We start from the raw sequence: 19,713 nt of genomic DNA, 5'->3' as shown, positions 1-19,713 counted from the left end.
AAAACATAAACACTAGTCTGTTGAAGAATTTGTGACTCCACACTCATTTTAAATGTGACTTCCACCCAGTATTTGTTATGCATTCAGCAAAATACAAACACATCCTGTACAATTTATCCCCAATCACAAGAAGGTCAGCTCTATATCTCTGATAATTGACTGACTGAATGTCAGATGCCTGGGGTAACAGGATTCCACAGAAACCAAGCAAGCCAAAAAATGGGAAAATGGACGAATTTTCAAAAAGCCAGAGAAATGTGAGATTAGTGACGAGAGAGAGAGGTGGGAGATCCTTAAAGGCTTTGCAGCCAGGACAAGGGAAAACCACAGTAGAGCCAAGAAGGTGAGGCTGGAGAGCAGATGGAGACAAGCTTTCATCTCAGCTAAGGTGAACCACAGTGGAGGCTCAACCATCTGAAGGGTAGATCGTTTGGTAACCTGCAGCAGATTCAGGAGTTGACTTTAACGTGAAAGGAAGGGAGAGACAAATAATTGTATTTCAAGATTTCTTATGTTTTAATGTGCACACAAATCACCTGGGAATCTTGTTAAACTGCTGACTCCTCATTCTGAATAAGGAGATATGGGGCGGGGCAAAGAGTCTGCGTTTCTAACAAGCAATCAGGCCATCTATGCCGCTGGTCCACTGGCTGTACCTTGCCTAGCAAGGCTGTGCTTGACTGAATTTCAACTGAAATTCTTAAGAAATCTCTACATTTAGCTGAGTTTATCTGGAAGTGTTTAAATTAAATTTTCTGATATCAGAAACAGGGACTTGAGATAGAAATTAAGTTCAGTTTTAGGGAAATAAAAGTTACATTTTTATACACCTGATTGTATTGTTTGAGAATCCAGGCTTACCACCACTATTATCCTTCAGTGTCCAGTTCAAATTCACCATCCTCCCTGAAGCCTTTCCACATATTTCCCTGGTAAGTATTAACTATTCTTGATGATCTATCTCTCAGGTTTTATGCACTGAATGATGTGTTCCCACAAAATAAATATGGTAGTCTAATACCCAAAGTGATGCTATTTGGAGGTGGGGGCCTCGGGGAGATAATTAGGCTATGAGGGTGGAGCCCACATGAATAGAATTAGTGCCCTTAGGGAAGAGGCCAGAGAGTTAACTTGCCTCTTTTTCAGTGTGTGAGGATACAATAAGAAGTCAGCTATCCCCTTGGCCAGTTTGCTCAGTGGGTAGAGTGTCCGCCTGAGAACTGAAGGGTCCCAGGTTTGGTTCCTGTCAAGAGCACATGCCCGGGTTGTGGGTTCGATCCCCAGTAGGAGGTGTGCAGGAAGCAGCTGATCAATGCTTCTCTCTCATCATTGATGTTTCTATCTTCCTCTCTGAAATCAATAAATGTATATTAAAAAAAAAAAAAGGAAGTCAGCTCTCTGCAACCCAGAAGACAGACCTCACAGACTCTGTCCATGCCTTCACCCTGATCTGGGACTTCCAACCTCCAGAACTATGAGAAATAAATTTCTGTGGTTGAGAATATATGCAGTTTATGGTATTTTGTTACAGCAGCCTGTGCTGACTGAGGCATCATGCTACTTTTTAGTATATATTCCATGCATTTCATACATTACTATTATTTATGATAAAGGCAGAGGCATGGTTTATTTTTTCTTTTTTTTCTAAGCACAGCAACTCATAGAAAAATATTTGGTGATTGCTCCTTGAATTGAAAATGTGGGTTTAAAATAGATTAGTGGTAGAATTGGAATAGTATCTCAAAAGTTGAATATATCAAAATTGAGTACTTAATCCAAAAGCATTTGGGGAAAAAAAAAATTAAAATAGTGACTCTTGGCTGGAAACCTCTCTAAACAGCAGAAGAAAATGTTCTCACACTTTGGGGGACAAAGATGATTCAGCTGAAACAAGTCCAGAGTTCCTTAGATAATTAAATATTTAACCTTTAAGACAGCTAAGAGACTTTGTTTTTAGTAAATCTAAAATTATTTTGTAAAGATTATAAAACTAATAATATCTACAACATGCAAACTTTTAAAAATATTATCAAAGTTTATTTATACCTCTCAGAAAGTTGCCAAGCTTCAGTATTCTTTTGGTAATGGTACTTTAAAAAAATAGGTACAGTAGGAAGGGTTTATACATGGAAGTTAGGTTCTAATATAAAAAAAACAAAATTGAGTTTAGTTAAAAGTCCTCTCTAAGCCCAGGTACTGTGGCTCAGTGATTGAGCATCCACCTAGGTCACAGTTTGATTATGGTCAGGGCACCACAATCCCCAGCAGAGGGTGAGCAGGAGGCAGCCAATGGATGATTCTCTCTCCTCATTGACTTTTCTCTCTCTCTCCCTCTCACTTCCTTTATCTGAAATCAATAAAAGACATATTTTTTTTAAAAAAAAGTTCTCTAAAACACTGACCAGCCAGTGTGGCTCAATGGTTGATTGTCCAGCCATGAACCAAGAGGTCACTGGTTTGATTCCCAGTCAGGGCACATGTCCGGGTTTCAGGCTTGACCCCCAGTAGGCAGCCTGCAGGAGGTAGTCTCTAAAAATCAATAAAAATGTATTTTAAAAATAAATACATAAATACATAAATAAAATGCTTTAATATGCTAATTAAATATTTTATATATGCAGTACCCCTTCCTTGTCACTAGGGGATATGTTTCAAGATCCCCAGTGGATGCCTGAAACAGTGGATAGTACAGAATCCTACATATATTGTTTTTTCCTATACATAGATACCTATGAAAAAGTCTAATTTATAAATTAGGCACAGTAAGAGATTAACAATAGCGAATAATAAAATAGAACAATTATAACAATATACTGTAAAAAATGTTATGTGGATATGGCATCATTCAATAAAATAAGGGTTATTCGAACGCAAGCACTGTGATACCATGACAGTCAATCTGATAACCGGAACCACCAAACCAAAAGGGTTTCATTCATAGAGAGAAATGTTCATGGTGCATTATCTGCTTACAAGCAAATCTATGATGGGAAAAAAAGAAACAAACCAAGCAAACCGCCATGAACACATTTCTGAAAAGAGTGACAGCTCCTCAAGAAGAGCCTCAGGCAGGTTCTTTTTTTTTTTTCAAATAGATTTTTACTGATTTCAGAGAGGAAGGGAGAGGGAGAGAGAGAGTCATACATCGGCTGCCTCCTGCGCGCCCTCTACTGGGGATTGAGCCCGCAACCCGGGCATGTGCCCTTGACCAGAACCAAACCCAGAACCTTTTGGTCCGGAGGCCGACACTCTATCCACTGGGCCTAACTGGCTAGGGCCTCAGTCAGGTCCTTTAGGGGGTGTTCCAGAAGAAGACATTGTGTTATGGAGGTAACAGCTGCATGTGTTTTATTGGCCCTGAAGACCTGACCTGGTGTAGGCCTAGGCTCATGTGTGTGTATCTTAGTTTTTAACACACAAGTTTAAAAAAAGTAAAAAAATAAATAGGAGAAAGCTCTTAGGATAAGGTTATAAGGAAAGGAAATATTTTTGTACAGCTGTATAATGTGTTTGTGGTTTAAGCTGTTATTACAGGAGTCAAAAGTGTTTTAAAATTTTAAAATGTATACAGTAATAAGGCTAATTACAGTAAGTTAAGGTTAATTTATTACTGAATAAAAAAATATCTTTATAAATTTGGTGTAGCCTAAGGGTACAGTATTTATAAAATCTATAGTAGGGTACACACCCTAGGCCTTCACATTCACTCACCACTCACACCACCTCCCCCAGAACAGCTTCTAGCCCTGCAAACTCCATTCCTGCTACGTGCCCTATACAAATGTGTCCTTTTTTAAATCCTGTTATACTATATCTTTATTGTCTTTTCTATGTTTAAATATGTTTAGATGCACAAATATTACCATGTGTAACAGTTGCCTATGGCCTTGAGTACAGTAACATGCTGTGCATGTTTGTAGCTCAGGAGCAATAAGCTATCCCGTGTAGCCTGGGTGTGTAGGAGGCTATGCCATCTAGGTTTGTGTCAGTGCACTCTACGATATTTGCACAACAAAGGAAATTGCCTAACGACTCATTTCTCAGAAGTATCCTGTCTGTCCTTAAGTGACACATGACAGTATCTATGCATAGCTAGTGGTTCCTGCCAACCAGCCCAGACAACCACTCATAATTACGGCTATCTGGGAGGCGATTCTCTAGGTTTGAGAGTTGTTCGGGTTAGAATTTCGACGAGCTTCTCTCTTTGTACTCTTTGTGTCTGGAAGAGTGAGTTTGCTTCCACTGTGGGTGAACTACACAGCCCGGGCAGACAAGGTTTCCTGTCTTCAGTAACAGGGACTGCTGCCACCTGGAGGACGAATGCCGGAGTGAAAATCCGTTCACTGGACGCTCAGAACATCTGTGGAGATGCGTTTTCTCTTGTTTTAGAACCTCAACTGCTCGTGAAAAGGCACACAGACACAAACCTTTTTCCTCCCTAAACTCGGTCCAAGTAACCTGAAGCTGGAACGACTCTCTGTTTCTTTCCCTCAGAAGAAATAAACACATCTCATAAAAGTACATAAATGAGCCAGGTTAAGCTGTGAGGAAAAGCTTTGAGTGCTAGTAACAAGGTGTTGCTGAGGCCCTTTGAAATCTTTGCACTAAGGCCTGTCTCTCCACAATGTCATTGCGAAGAATTAGCACATTTACTATGTTGACGCTTCCAATGGATGAAGTATGTCTCTCAGTTTATTCAGATCTTTGATGTCTTTCATTAGCATTGTATAGTTTTCAGTGTATTTACACCTAAGCATTACTCTCTTCTTTGGAGGAATTTTAAATGGCATTGTGTTTTAAATTTTGGTGTCTATGTTTACTGCTAGTGTATAAAAATACAATTGACTGTTGTATGTTTGTCTTGTATTCTTGTATCCTATGATCTTGCTGAACAACACAATTATTAGTTCTAGGAGCATTTTTGTATATCTTTTAGAATTTTCTATATAAACAAACATTTCATCTGCAAATAAAGATGGTTTTGCCAAAGCCGGTTTGGCTCAGCGGATAGAGCGTCGGCCTGCAGACTGAAGGGTCCCAGGTTCGATTCCGGTCAAGGGCATGTACCTGGGTTGCGGGCACTTCCCCAGTGGGAGATGTGCAGGAGGCAGCTGATCGATGTTCCTCTCTCATCAATGTTTCTAACTCTCTATCTCTCTCCCTTCCTCTCTGTGGAAAATCAATAAAATATATTTAAAAAAAAAAAAAAAAAGATGGTTTTATTTTTTGCCTTTGCAAAAACTGTATGCCTTTTATGTCTCCTTCCCACCCCTCCCCCCACGTGTGTGTGTGTGTGTGTGTGTGTGTGTGTGTGTGTGTGTCTTATTGCACTGGCTAAAAATTCCAGCACTATGTTGAATAAGAATAATGAGAACAGACATTCTTGCCTGTTCCCAGTCTGGGGGAGGGAGGGAGTATTCTTTTTGATGTCTGCAGGGTCTGTAGTGATATCCTCTGCTTCATTTCTAATATAGGAAATTTATAAATTTTATTGATCTTTTCAAAGTACCAGCTCTTTATTTCCTTTATTTTCTTGCTTGTTTTCTGTTTTTTAATTTCACTGATTTCTGGTTATCTTTATTTTTTCCTTATGCTTTCTTTGATTTCTTTTGCTCTACTTCTATGTTGTTGGGGCTTAGATAATTGATTTGAGACTTCTGTCCTAATGTGTTCATTTGCTATATATTTCACTCTTAGCACTGTTTTAGCTATGTCCACAAATTTGGATATTAATATTTTCACTCAGTTCACAGCATTTTCAAATTTCTTTTGAAACTTCATCTTTGACACATTATTTAGAAATGTGTTATTTAGTTTCTAAGTGTTTGGATATTTTTTTCTGTTATCTTTCTGCTATTCATTTCTAGTTTGATTCCATGCTGGTCAAGGAATGCACTCTGTATGATTCCAAATATTTTAAAATTGTTTATGTTAGTTTATGGCCCAGGATATAGTCTATCTTGATATATGTTCTGTGGATAATTGAAAATAATATGTATTCTGTTTGGTGGAGTATTCTATAAATGTCTTTAGATCCTGATGAGTATTCTATAAATATATTTAGATCCTGATGTGTTGGCATGGATTTCTTTAGGTGTATCCTGTTTGAAATTCACTCCGATTCTTGAATCTGTAGATTTATGTGCCTTATCAAATTTGGGGGGTTTTTTTGAATACTTTTTCAAGCCCAACCTTCCTCTCCTTCCAAGACTCCAATGACACGAAAGTTAGATTTTTATTTATAGTCTCACAAGTCCCTGACCAACACAACAGATTGGTAATATACTAGTAGTTCTTGAATTCTAAATAGAGGCCTAAGGTGATTAGAATACCACTAGTTCCACAGATATGATGCTTGAGCAAAATATTGTCTTTTCTTTTGGAAGCTTGTGGCAGAAAATCCACCAGAAGGGAAGGATACCCAGGTACCTTTCTAAGTGGGAATCAACCTAACCCATTTTAACAAATGGTAAGACATAAGCCAATGACTCTATATTTCATTGGTCATTAAATACGGATTTCATGAACAAAAGCTGAAACTAATGAATACACTGAGGAATGGTGTATTGATTTCATTGATGTGTGCTATCCTTATCTTTGATGATTATATAATAGTTAATTCTATAATATGCACAATAATATTTTTCTTTATTTGTTTCTTAATTACTGAGGTGTTTCAAAAACAGAGAATTATTTTTGAGCACCTAATTTATCACATATACTAAAATTTACTATGCATGCTAAAAAGAGAAACTGTTAGATGAATTACTGAAAATAAAATATTGATTTTACCATGGAATGGTTGCAATGTTCTTAGACATGTACATTTGTCTCAGTCTTGTGTATTGCTCTTTCAAAGATAAAAGGATTGAAGAGAGGAGAGTTTCATTTATAGAGTAAGATGAGTGTGTAACTTCTGTTGACTAAGAATACAAATTGTCCTGAACTGAAGCAACTCTCATTCAAGTCACATATTTTCTGTCTAGTCTCCCTATCTTTGGATGGCATATACATTTCTAAGAAATAGACAGGAAGAATGCTGTATTTGCATACAAATATTGGTATTTTTTCCAAATTTAGCTATCCAATGCAAGAAAGCTATCTCAGGAGCTGACAAAACATATTTGAATAATGGAAATTTGGGTTATAAAAGATCATATATCTATCTGATGCTTACATTGCAATCCATAAATAATTGCAGTTGGCTTTTAAAAAATTAACATTTTATTACAAATATTTCAATGAAACATTGAGACTCACTTAGCTTATTATATATTAACTAGAGGCCCGGTGCACGAAATTTGTGCACGGAGGGGGGGCGTGTCCCTCAGCCCGGCCTGCACCCTCTCCAATCTGGGACCCCTTGGGGGATGTCCAAATGCCGGTTTAGGCCCAATCCCCCCACTGGCTCCTAACCACTTGCCTGCCTGCCTGCCTGCCTGCCTGATCGCCCCCTAACTGTTCCCCTGCCGGCCTTATTGACACCTAACTGCTCCCCTGCCGGCCCAATTGCCCCCAACTGCCCTCCCCTGCCAGCCCGATCACCTCTAACTACCCTCCCCTGCCGGCCCAATTGCCCCCAACTGCCTTCCCCTGCCAGCCTGATGGCCCCCAACTGCCTTCCCCTGCCAGCCATCTTGTGGCAGCGTGAGGGCAGCCATCTTGCGATGATGTTGTGCAAGGGCGTGATGCCACTGAGGCTTTTATTATATAGGCTACATCTCAATGCAGCTACTGATTCCTGTCTCCCAGTGTTTTCCCACTGGTGTTGTGGCAGTGGCTATTATTTTTATTAGTAAGAAGCTAAGAAAATCCCTGGCAAACGGAATAGGAAAACTGAGACAAGAAAATTCAACAAGACCAAACAATTTAAACCATTTGCAGCCAGCTAGTGAATTGTAAGACCTTATCTTCCCTAACCAAGGACACTTGAGAGCAAATGGTTTTTACCTCCCCTCCCTAATGAGAGAATGCATAGTTTAAATCACCCTGGTTGGGGAAAATAGGGAACATAGACCAAATTAATGCCACTTGTACCTAGTAAACCCAAGGACAGATGAAGTCAGGAGAACAAATAACAAAAATCCCATTAAAGCCAGACCAACCCAAGGTGAAAAGTAAAACGGTAAAGTAAAGCCAACCAAAGAATAACCCCAAACTCCCCTATTTGTTCATTTTGATGCATCAGCATATTTAAAAAATGTACCTGGGAAGCTGATGACTATTCTGCTGAAACTCTCCCTTAAGATTCTCACCCACAGGAAAAAATATATATATTAAAGACCCTCAAGAAAATGTTCCAGTGTGGGCTCACCATTAGTTTCTCCTAAACTCTAAGGGATCAGAGAGCAAGGACAGCTCGTCCTGAGAGTACCCCCTGATTCTGTCTCCAATGCCCCCTTTTTCTCAGACTTCCCAGTGAGCTACCAACAGCCCTGCCTTGGCTCACTTCTTTCCTATAGCTTTTCTAGAGAACAAAGCAGAGCACCACCTAAGCTCTCTCCTGTTGTTCTTCTCCCCTAAGACCTTCCTTGGTTTCTCTGTCTAGAGCTTTAATAAACATACTCTCCAAATCACCTGGACTTGTGTTGTGAAATCCTTCCTACATGAAGTCAAGAACCCACACACTACAGGCCGGCCTGAGACAGACCCGCTCCAAGCCTGTCACTGCCCCGTAACAGTGTCAGGGGCTGGGCTGGCCCCCACATCAGACCCGGAAGAGGAAGTTGTGTATCAACTTAAGGAAAGTGTCATATTCTTGTTCTTAATGCAAATGTCTCTATTTCATGGATTTTATATGGGTGATGAGAATTCAACTCCTTCAGGTATTGCTAATTTTCTTGATATCTTTTTGCTTTCTTCTAGTTTACCTAACACATATAACACTAGCTACATGCTTGCTTTAACTCATTTAATCCTCAAAATTTCCCCATAAGGTAGGTACTGTTGTTAATAGCTGCCCTTTTTAGATGTAGAAACATCTACATACCAAGTTAATGGCAGAGTCAGGATTTGAACCCAGAGAATTTCGGACTTCAAAGCCTGTGCTCTTAACCCCTAAACTTACTCTCTTTTTTTTCATTCTGTACCCTGCCTCTAGTTTAAGATATTTTTCTAGAAGTAAATGGTATATTTGTATACCTGTAGGACAATAGGTCTGAAGCAACCCTAATGTGGGCCTATTGTTCTGTGTAACCTGTAGGCATTCATCAATTGAGCCAGAAAAAAATTTCAGAGGTCACTTAATGCTTCAAGATGTAGATTATGGTTAAAGTGTAGCTTTTCTAAGTCTTGAAGGAACTGGCCAAATAAATGCTTTTCCAGGTCCTGGAGTTCTAAATCCTAGGCTCTCCCAGCAATTACCCCAAAAGAACATGGACCGGAAGGGCAGTTGAACAGCTGGTGGCTCCAAAGAAACACAGACCTGCTGATCCCTGGTCTCCATCACATTCCTTGGGCCCTAGACAGCACTCTATTTTTTTCGTTTTTGTACTCACTCTCAGCTGGACCTATGTGGTTTTATTATTCCGTGTTCATTTAGTTTATAGACTTTCAATGTTGTTGCTTTTCACATTATCTGTTCATTACTGCTAGATATTATTTTTATTAAATAACCACTTTATTTTATTCTCTTTTACTTTTCTTTGATTTTAAAATTATGCCTTTATTTTATCATGTCTTATTTTTTTACCTCTCTTCTGTCATTCTATCTTTTGTTATGTATCTCTTTTTCTTGCCATTTTAGTTTCACAGCATGCTGTTTAGTTTTCTAGATTTTTTTTTTTTTTGGTATCTTATTTTTTACTCAGCTTCTACAAATGATAAGCAAGAAGCCCAGACAAAAGGGGCATAGTGTGAGATCCCTCTTCATCCTAAAGGAAGGAAGGCAAATGTCTGCTGCGTTAGGCCTGCAGTGACTAGTTCAATCTCCACATCACACTTCTAAAATATTAACTTCAGATGTCTTTTCAATGGTTCTAAACCACCTGTACCTTTAACAAAATCTTTCCTGGCATTTTGTTGTTGCTGTTTTTGTTGTGTGTGTGTGTGTGTGTGTGTGTGTGTGTGTGTATTCAACTGTAAAATAGCCAAGGGTTTTTTCCTCTTTAAAAATCTTCAAACTTAAATTCAATATGTGACTTCATTCTGAATTTATTTGTGGGAGGTTGGGGGGAGAGTAGCATATTCATTTTCTTGGTAATTTTTAATATTGATATAACTTTAACTTGCAGAAATATTCTAATAATATTACAAAGAACACGTAATCTTTTAACCAGATTCACAATTGCTTACATTTTGACCTGTTTGCCTTATAATTTTCTCTGTATATTACACACACACATACACACACACAGACATTTTTTCTCTGAATCATTTGAGAATGAATTGCAGACAGAATGCTTCTTTATTCCTAAATAGTTCAGTGTTTATTTCTTATGAACAAGGATAACCCTTAAATAATTATATTAAAATAATCAAAATCGGCAAAATTATCATTGATTCAATAATCTTATTTAATCCAAGTCCATATTAAACTTTTGACAATTGTCCTAATTATATCCTTTGTAGCAACCGAACCCCCTCCTCTTCCCCCAGATTCAGTCGAAGATGACACTTAGTTGCCATGTCTTCTTTAATCTGGAACAATTCCTCAGTCTTACTTTTTTTTCATGGTACTGATATCTTTTACCAGTTCTTTTTGCTAATCATGGAGGTAGCTGCTTTAGTAGATTTCCTGTGCAAATAATATACAAGTCACTCATTAACCAACCGGGTCTGTCTGGTACCCCAAAATCCATTAGCAATCCCTCTCTCCATAGATTTAAAAAATACCCATTATCCAATCCCATAAATCCTTTGATTCCTTCTGCATTTACTGGAAAAAACAGTGGCAGAGATAAGGCTTTGCCAGCCATGCTACTGTCACTTAACATGACATTTGATATCTGAGCTTTTGTGATTATGTAATTATAACATGTTTCTTCTGACCTTCATTCATCTCCCCGGTGAATGGAATTGGTATGTCTCAGTATTTATATTCCTTCTGCAAGTGCATACAAATCCTTTAAAAATCAGATCTTGATTTGAGTCTTCTAAACGCTGTATATTTTATGGGATGAAGCCTGGTGTGTGTAGAAATAACTGCATGAGAAGTCAGAATGCCTAATTTAAAATTCCAACTCTCACTTTAGGGCAGTGGATGAGGCCCAGAAATCAGGATTTTAAAAAGATTCTCAGGTGATTCTAATGTGCAGCCAAGGTTGAGAACCACTGCTTTAGGGTCTGTTACTTAATCTCTATCAAATTGAGATAAAACACCTAATTTATAAATCTGTAAATCTTAAATAAATGTATGTAAAGTGTCTGACCTTCAACAAACTTCAGCTTATTGAAACTTTTCCACTCCTAAACTCAAATGTATACTTGCTTTGATTAAGATATTGCCAAAACTACACACACAAATATTCCAAAGTATGAGAAGTATTTTCACAGGAGTCACATTTAGGTGAAAGATAGATGGATCAATGAAGAAATCACCTGGCTGAGCCATTCACAACCTTCATATTGACTCCACATGCCCCTCAATCAACCACCCAATTTCTTTGCTCACTTTCTAGCAAAATTCCTCTAGGGACTGTCTCTACTCACAACCTCCTATTTTTCCTTGGTGTCTTTTAGCAGTTTCGGAACATTCTTGGCCATGATCTAGTTACTTCCTCCCCTTCTGCAGTTCCTCCGTCGGGACCACATGTGTTTCTGATCTGATGATCTTTTTCCTGCTTGTGCTTCTTTGTGCCTTCATTCTTTCCACTTGTGTGCTCATAAATCCAGGTAGGGAGTCATCTGATGTTTAGGTCATTTGCGTGAGACACTGAGAGAGCCCACAGATGGGAATATGGAGCTGTTTTTTTCCACCAAATGAGCTGGAAGAGAGGGGAGATTAGTTTGTATGGATGTGTGTCAGCAAAGCACCCAGGAAGCTGAGGATGCTTGGTCAGCATAATGCTTCACAAAGATAGGCATCAGCCTCACCTGGGAGGCTTGTGAAACCACAGATTTCCAAGCTCCGCCCCAGAGCTTTTAATTGAGTGGATCTGAGGTGGGGCTTGAGAACATGTTTCTAACAAGTTCCCAGGTGAGACTGAAGCTGGTGGTATAGGGAGCACGCTTTTGAGAACAGTGTCTACATGAAGTAATAGGTAATGGAATCTTGTGCTGGGGAGCTGGAAGGAACTTACTGATATTCAGAGCAACTGCTTTTCTTTTGAGATTGTGCAAAATAAGTTTTGCCCTTTTCTCCTGACAGCTCTTCCCCCTGCCCAATAAACCTATTTCTGGTTTCTATTTCAGAAAGTCATCAGACTCCAGCTGACTTTGCCTTACTCTGAAAAGAATTGAATTGCTAAAAGGGTGGGCCTTCTGAGGACCATTTTAAAAGCCAGAATAATAATAATGATCATTAAATAAAAGAATTAATAGTAAAAAATAAAATAAAAATAAAAGGGTGGGCTTCATTTCCACAGAGTAGGAGTTTGAGAAAAGCAAGAGTTCAGAGAGAGGCTTCTATTTAAAAATTAGATTTTTAGCAATTAGCATCAGAGAGGTAAATTCCAATCTGTAATAATAAGAGCGTAATATAAGAAAAAGCTAAAGGAGTTCATCACCACCAAACTAGGATTATATGAAATGCTGAAGGGTATTCTTTAAGAAAAGGAAGAAGAAGAAAAAGGTAAAGATAAAATTATGAACAACAAAGTGACAACAGATACATATCTATCAACAAGTGAATCTAAAAATTAAGTCAATAAAAAAAATCTGATGAACAGAATAAACTGGTGAATATAATAGAAGCAGGGGCATAGAAATGGAATGGACTGACAATTCTCAGGGGGAAGGGGGTGTGAGGGGTGCGGGAAGAGATTGGACAAAAATCTTATACCTATGGATGAGGACAGTGGTGAGAGGTAAGGGCATGGGGTGGGGTGGGAACCAGGTGGAGGGGAGCTATGGGGGTAAAAAAAAGAGGAACATCTGAAATAACCTGAACAATAACGATTTATTTAAAAACAAATAAATAAAGCATAATATGCTAATTTGACCATACGACCTTCCAGACAAAGCCATGGCTGTGAGGGAAGCTGGTGCTGGCAGCTGGGGGAAGGAAGGCCTACTCTTGCATGAATTTCATGCATTGGGCCTCTAGTATAAAAGAAGTGGATTGTGTAGGGAGGGAAAAACTAATACAAGACTTTAAGAAACAATTGGTAGATTTAATAAAGCAGATTACCCTCCTGAATGAGAGGCTCATCCAATCAGTTGAAGGCCTGAATAGAATGAAAGGGCTTATCCCCATTTTCACCTGCCATGGATAAGGGGCAACTCCTCCTGCCTAGCTGCTTTCAAATGTGGAACATCAGTACTTTTTCTGCCTGCAGACTCTAACTCAAATATTGGCTCTTCCTGAGTCTCAGCCTGCTGGTCTCAGCATTACCTCTCCTGGTTTTCCACCTTGCCAACTGCAGATTTGGGGACTTAGCTCCCATAATCACATGGGCTACAAATTCTTTAACATAAACACACACACACACACACACACACACACACACACACACACACACAATATCCCAGAGAATCCTGATTAATAAAAGCAGAGATGATCCCAGCCACAGCACAAAGAAGTCTTCTCAGAAGGCACCTGATGAGGAACCAGCAAGAGGAAGGTGCTTTGAGCCCAGTGATTCCTCAGGATGGACCAGGCTTGGAACAAAACCTGAACTTTGTCTTTAGTGTATTAATACATCTTCAGCATAATCCTCACTGTAGGCTAAACGTATCCTAGATCAGCTAAACCCACACTAGGGATCAATGGTTTGGTCTCCCCAATGTATATTTTTGTTATTTTTTCTAGAGCAGTGGTTCTCAAGCTTGGCTACACATTGGAATCACTTGGTCTTGGAATATTTCTAGAAAATTTCCGTTGTCCTAACCATTCTACAGACCAGGTAAAACAGAATCTCTGGACAGGAGGCTTGGCCATCGTGTTTAAAGCCCTCTGGGTGATTCCAGTGTGCAGCCAAGGTTGAACCTCTGAGTCCAGAACACCGCAAGTTTGCTAGGAACTAAATATTATCTAAATTATAGTTCTGAGTCCCCATATTCCTCTGGTTACAGTGTATAAAACTACTTGACAAACTGGGTTCATAAGAGCAGTAAATATTTTACAACTGATCCTTCTTCATGACTCAAAGCTATGTCATTTTGTAAATTCGTTTGTAAACATCTTGACGATATCTTATTTAAATCTTAATCCAAACCAAAAATATGGGTAGTGTTATGACTACTTCCAAGATAGTAAAACTGAATATTAAGGATGTTGTGACTTGCAAAGTTCATATAGCTAATACATAGTAAAGCCAGAATTAGATCTGAGGTTAGTGGATCCAAATTTATAATCATCTCTACTCTACCTATTAATATAGTAAAGTAGTATGTTCTCTGTGACTTGAGAAATCACTGTTTTTTACTTTGCACTAAACTCTGGATGCCTACTGGGAGGCATGTAATAGATAATGTAAAATATGACAATTCTCAGAACTAATGGGTTATTGGCAAGTTAGTAACCTAAATCTCAATTTAAAGTAACTTAAGTAAATTTTCTAAATGAAATAGACATGTTCAAAATCCTCATTGAAATACTCCATTCATAAAATAATTATTCAATTGCTGCTGAGGGTTTTTTCCCCAGACTTTTTCTTTCTTGAGAATTTGTCATGGAGATGTCACATCTAATTTAAACAAAAATTGCCTTCCCTATCTTGCTAACCTATATTCTCAATGTGCTTGGTTCCCAATTATCAGCAAATACAACATTCATCTTCATATCTGTGTTTGCCATCTTTTGTATCATTAGATCGTTCTGGTTTTTCCCCCTCTTATTCTATAGCCTTTCCTGGGAATGGTGGAGAGCATCTCACATATTCCTGTGGCTTCAGAAGTATAGAAAAAAAAATGATCTCATTTCATATCAAACCTAAAAACCTAAAAGACAGATGGGTGTTACAGATGATGAACTTGAAGTTTAGCCAGGGAAAGTAGCTTTATTACTTAGATAGTTAAGTAGTAAATGGCAGGGCAAGAACTAAAGCCCAGTTTCATGCAGTTTTAATGACTGCAATCTCTTGGACCCCCCCAATCTTATATTTCCTTGATTTTCCTCTGGAGAATCTATTGCCTTAAGGACTTGCCTTTAGACCAGTCTGAGCACTTCAACCCATATAGATTGATAATCTAATGGGCTGTCCTAGAATGTAACCCTTCAAGTTAATTTTTCCATCAATGTTTTTTGTTTTCTATTGCCAACTATGGTGCTAATCTTAGATGAAGTAGCATGTGGTGGACCACATTAGTTTAGTTCCCAGTGGATGGTAGTTCTTAGCCTAAGAACAAGACTGGTATAGACAGCATTGCTTATAGATGCTACTTGGAAGGTTTGGTGGGACCCTTCTGGATATAGTCGTGAATACCACAGTGGATAGCTAAGCTATAGTGACCAGTGTTGCAAATTTGACCAAAAACTAGTTACTAGCTTTTACCTTATAAGAATCCTGTGTGCCTGACTGACAGAGAAATCAGGTAATTAGGTGAAGATCTCCCACCACCATTCCAAGGTCCTCCATGCCTATCTCAGGTTGATGGTATAGTTCGTCCTGCGTTGGTGGCTAGCCATATGGATATGTTCTTGCCTGCATGGGAGAAATGGAGAGGGAGCAGAGGCAGAGACTAGGTACATCTCTGCTTTCTCTCTGATTAAAAACTATGAAGTCTGATTTCTGGAGCTGTTTAGATGAACACTGCCCTCAATTTATTTGACCTGTGGAATTCTATGGGGGGTATTAGGCCATTTCACCCACCAGGAACCAATTCAGTGACCTTACATAACTGCTGTCCTAAGAACATCTCCAGTGTAAGAAGACACCATGGATGGTTATGTTCTGCTGGGCAGCCTAATATACATAGAGTTCTGTGCTCTAGAGGTTGACATAGGGCTATAAAGAAATGCTCAGCTTCACAAGTCTTTGCTACCGAACCAGTTGAAAATTGGCATATGCCTAGCCAACTGGAATTTGTAAAATATTATTGCCTGCAGCAAAGCCTCTGGGCCTGTGGGTGACCACAAGTCTCTCCAGTGGTCTGAGGCTGGCCAGAAAATAATGCACCTCACAGGGAGCCTTCAGGGAGTGTGACTTCTGCTTCAGGGAGCGTGACTGCTCCAGGAATTTGAGTCTGACCAAGAATATTTCTTGCCTCTCGGAGCTGAAATTCCAAGCCCTGAGACTATACTTCTTAGAAATGTTATATTAATGTGTAATTTATATGCCAAAATTTTCACTCATTTTAAGGGGGTACACTTCAATTATTTTTAGTAAATTTAGAGTTATGAAACCATCACCATAGTCCCATTTTAGAACATTTTCACCATCCCAGAAACATCCCCCATGACTATTTGCAGTCACTCTCCAATCTCACTCCAACTATCTCAAATGCTTTTTTAAAAACCAGCTTTATAGAGATAACTCAGAGATAATACAATTCACTCATTTAAAGTGTACAATTCAATGGCATTTTAGTGTATTCAGAGCAACCATCACCATCCCCACAATCAATTTTAGAACATTTTCATTACCTCAAAAAAGAAACCTTGTACCCCTTAGCAATCACCCCCTGCCCCAACCCTTTATCTCCCCTATTCCTATGCAACTACTAATCTTCTTTCTGTCTTTAGAGATCTGCCTTTTCTGGACATTTCATCTACACTGAATCATGTAATAGGTCGTCTTTTGTGACTGGCTTATTTCACTTAGCCTAATGTTTTCTGTTTTTAAATTTTTTATTGAACTTATTGGGGCTACATTGGTTAATGGAATTATATAGGTTTCAAGTATACAAATCTATAATACATGTCTGTATATAGTATTGTGAGTTCACCACCCTAAGTCAAGTCTCCTTCCATCACCATTTATTCCCCCTTTACTCTCTTCTACCTGCCCTCACCGCCCCCCCCCCCTTTCCTTCTTGTAATCACTAAACTGTTGTCTGTGTCTATGAGTGGTGGTTGTTTTCTTTTTGCTTAATAACTTCACCTATTTCACCCATTCCCCAACCCCCTCTGACAGCTGTAAGTCCATTCTCTGTCTCTATGAGTCTGCTTCTATGTTTGATTGTCTCTGTCATTGAAAAGTTTTACTATTAATCTTTTTCTAATAAAGGTATTAACTCTGAAAAAATAAAATAGACTTCTGTTCAGCTAGTTTTCAATTGGTTGTTCAGGCCGATTGTCCTATATTTTAGTTGTAATTCCAGTTTGATCCTGGGAGGAGGTTAGTGTAACTTCCACCTACTCCGCTGCCATCTTGGATCTCAGCCTAAACTTTTCAAGGTACATCCATATCATAGCATATATAAGTACTTCATTTCTTTTTTAAAATATTTATCTATATTGTTGATAGTATTACAGATGTCGCCTTTATGTTTTTCCCCCCACACCTGCCCCTCCCAGGCCTTAGCCAGACTTTTGTCTGCGTCCAGGGCTATGCATTTATACATATAAGTTCCCCAGTTAATCTCTCCTCATTCATTTATTTTTATTACTGATTAATCTTCATGGTATAGCTATATACCACATTTTATTTATTCATTCATCAGTTGATGAACTTTTGGGTTGTTTCCACTTTTTGGCTATTATGAATAATGCTGCTATGAACATTCATGTACATGTTTTTGTGTGGCCATACACTTTTATTTCTTTTAGGTTTATACCTAGGAGTGGAATATCTGAGTCATATGATCACTTTATGTTTAGCTTTTTAAGGAGCTGCTAGACTGCTTCACATTCACATCAGCAATGTACGAGGGTTCTAATTTCTTTACATCCTTGACAACACTTGTTATTATCAGCCTCTTTTATTGGTATGAAGTGGTATCCCAATGTGGTTTTGATTTGCATTTTTTTCTGGTGGCTAATGATGTTGAGTATCTTTTCATGTGCTTATTGGCCATTTGTCTATCTTATTTTGGAGAACCATGTGTTTAGATACTTTTCAAGTTATTTAATTGGATTGTCTTTTTATTATAGAGTTGTGATAGTTCTTTATACATTCTATATACAAATCCTGACATATGAGATACAAAATTTTTCTTCCATTCTTTGTATTGTATTTTTATTTTCTTCAAAGCTTCTACCTCTGTTGTAGTACCTTACTTCCTCCCGGCTCATGTTGTAGCTAGTTGTTAACAAATAATTACCTCCTTGGAAATCAGGAGCTAATTGAGGGCCACACCTTTATTTTGGTTTACCCTCAGAAACCTAGGTGGTTCTCTGCACATATATACAGTATATTGGAATTAAGCCCTAAATTCTAGGTTCTATTATCTGAAGTATTTCAAAAATATCACTAAAGCCAAAGATTTTGTTTCCCAAGTAAAATCAACACGGCTGCCTTATATCTGAATAAGATAAATGGGTGAACATGACTGATTCTATCCATTAACAATTGTTCCCTTTATCAAGGAAAAATAGCATTGATATAACAGTCAACACTTTATAAATAGGTCATATTCCAAAAATGTATTTGTATGGCAGTTACTTGTAATGCTGGACATATTTTCACCTACTGCCAGCATGATAACAATGATTCAGTTAACACATCTGGGATCCAAAGCCAATGAAGCTTAATGTAATGAAGCTTAATACTAAGTTCATCATAGGCCAAAAGAGCCCTTCATGATCAGGACTTGCCTGGGAATTGAGATGTCATTCATCAAGTTATTTCTATGGAAAAGTGTGTAATAGCACTGGTGGTAGCATAAGCACATATCTGTTTTCTGTGTAAATCGTTTGTAGACTTAGTGACCTCTGGTCAGCAAGCCTGAAATTAAAAAAGGATTTGGGGGTATAATGAGGATTTCTTACAAACTCCAGTAGTGGCTAGTTATTCCTAAGGATGGGGATATATAAACTTCAGTTTTGGATATTACCCAAATACCAACGTCAAGAAACAGTGAATATTTGAATATTATAAACTATCAAAATGATGGTCATGAAGATTAAGCAGTTACATGAGCATATGTATATAAGTAGAAAATGTAGGATCTGATATTTAAATACTACCCCCCAAAACACACACACACACCCCATAAAGAAAAACAACAAAAAAATTCTAGCAGAGGAAAAAAAATAACTGAAAACAAAGAGACCAAAATGCTAACAATAATTATATTTGGGCAGAATTACCTTTTTCTGCTTTTCTTTATTCTGAATTACCTCCAATTTGCTTAGATTTATTTTTATTAAAAAACACCAGAATAACTTATCTTCCTAAATTTTAATTTCTGTGAGAGCAGGATTGTTTGTGTGTATATTAAGATATTGTCACTGCATAGAAGTGTCCGTGGGTTTTTTTAAAGGTGCTTAAAAGTATTTGTTGAGTTATATAAGTAATGAATTAAAAAGTTTCAGAGCTGAAAAATAAGTAGGGTTTAGAATGCAGTGATGTGCTTGACAATAAAAATAGTAATTTTTCTTCTTTTTTAAAAAAATATATTTTATTGATTTTTTTTTACAGAGAGGAAGGGAGAGGGATAGAGAGTTAGAAACATCGATGAGAGAGAAACATCAATCAGCTGCTTCCTGCACACTCCCTATTGGGGATGTGT

The sequence above is a fragment of the Myotis myotis genome, unplaced genomic scaffold (genome assembly GCF_014108235.1).
Source record: "Myotis myotis isolate mMyoMyo1 unplaced genomic scaffold, mMyoMyo1.p scaffold_m19_p_12, whole genome shotgun sequence".
Classification (NCBI taxonomy): domain Eukaryota; kingdom Metazoa; phylum Chordata; class Mammalia; order Chiroptera; family Vespertilionidae; genus Myotis; species Myotis myotis.
This window is presented reverse-complemented; position numbering follows the sequence as displayed.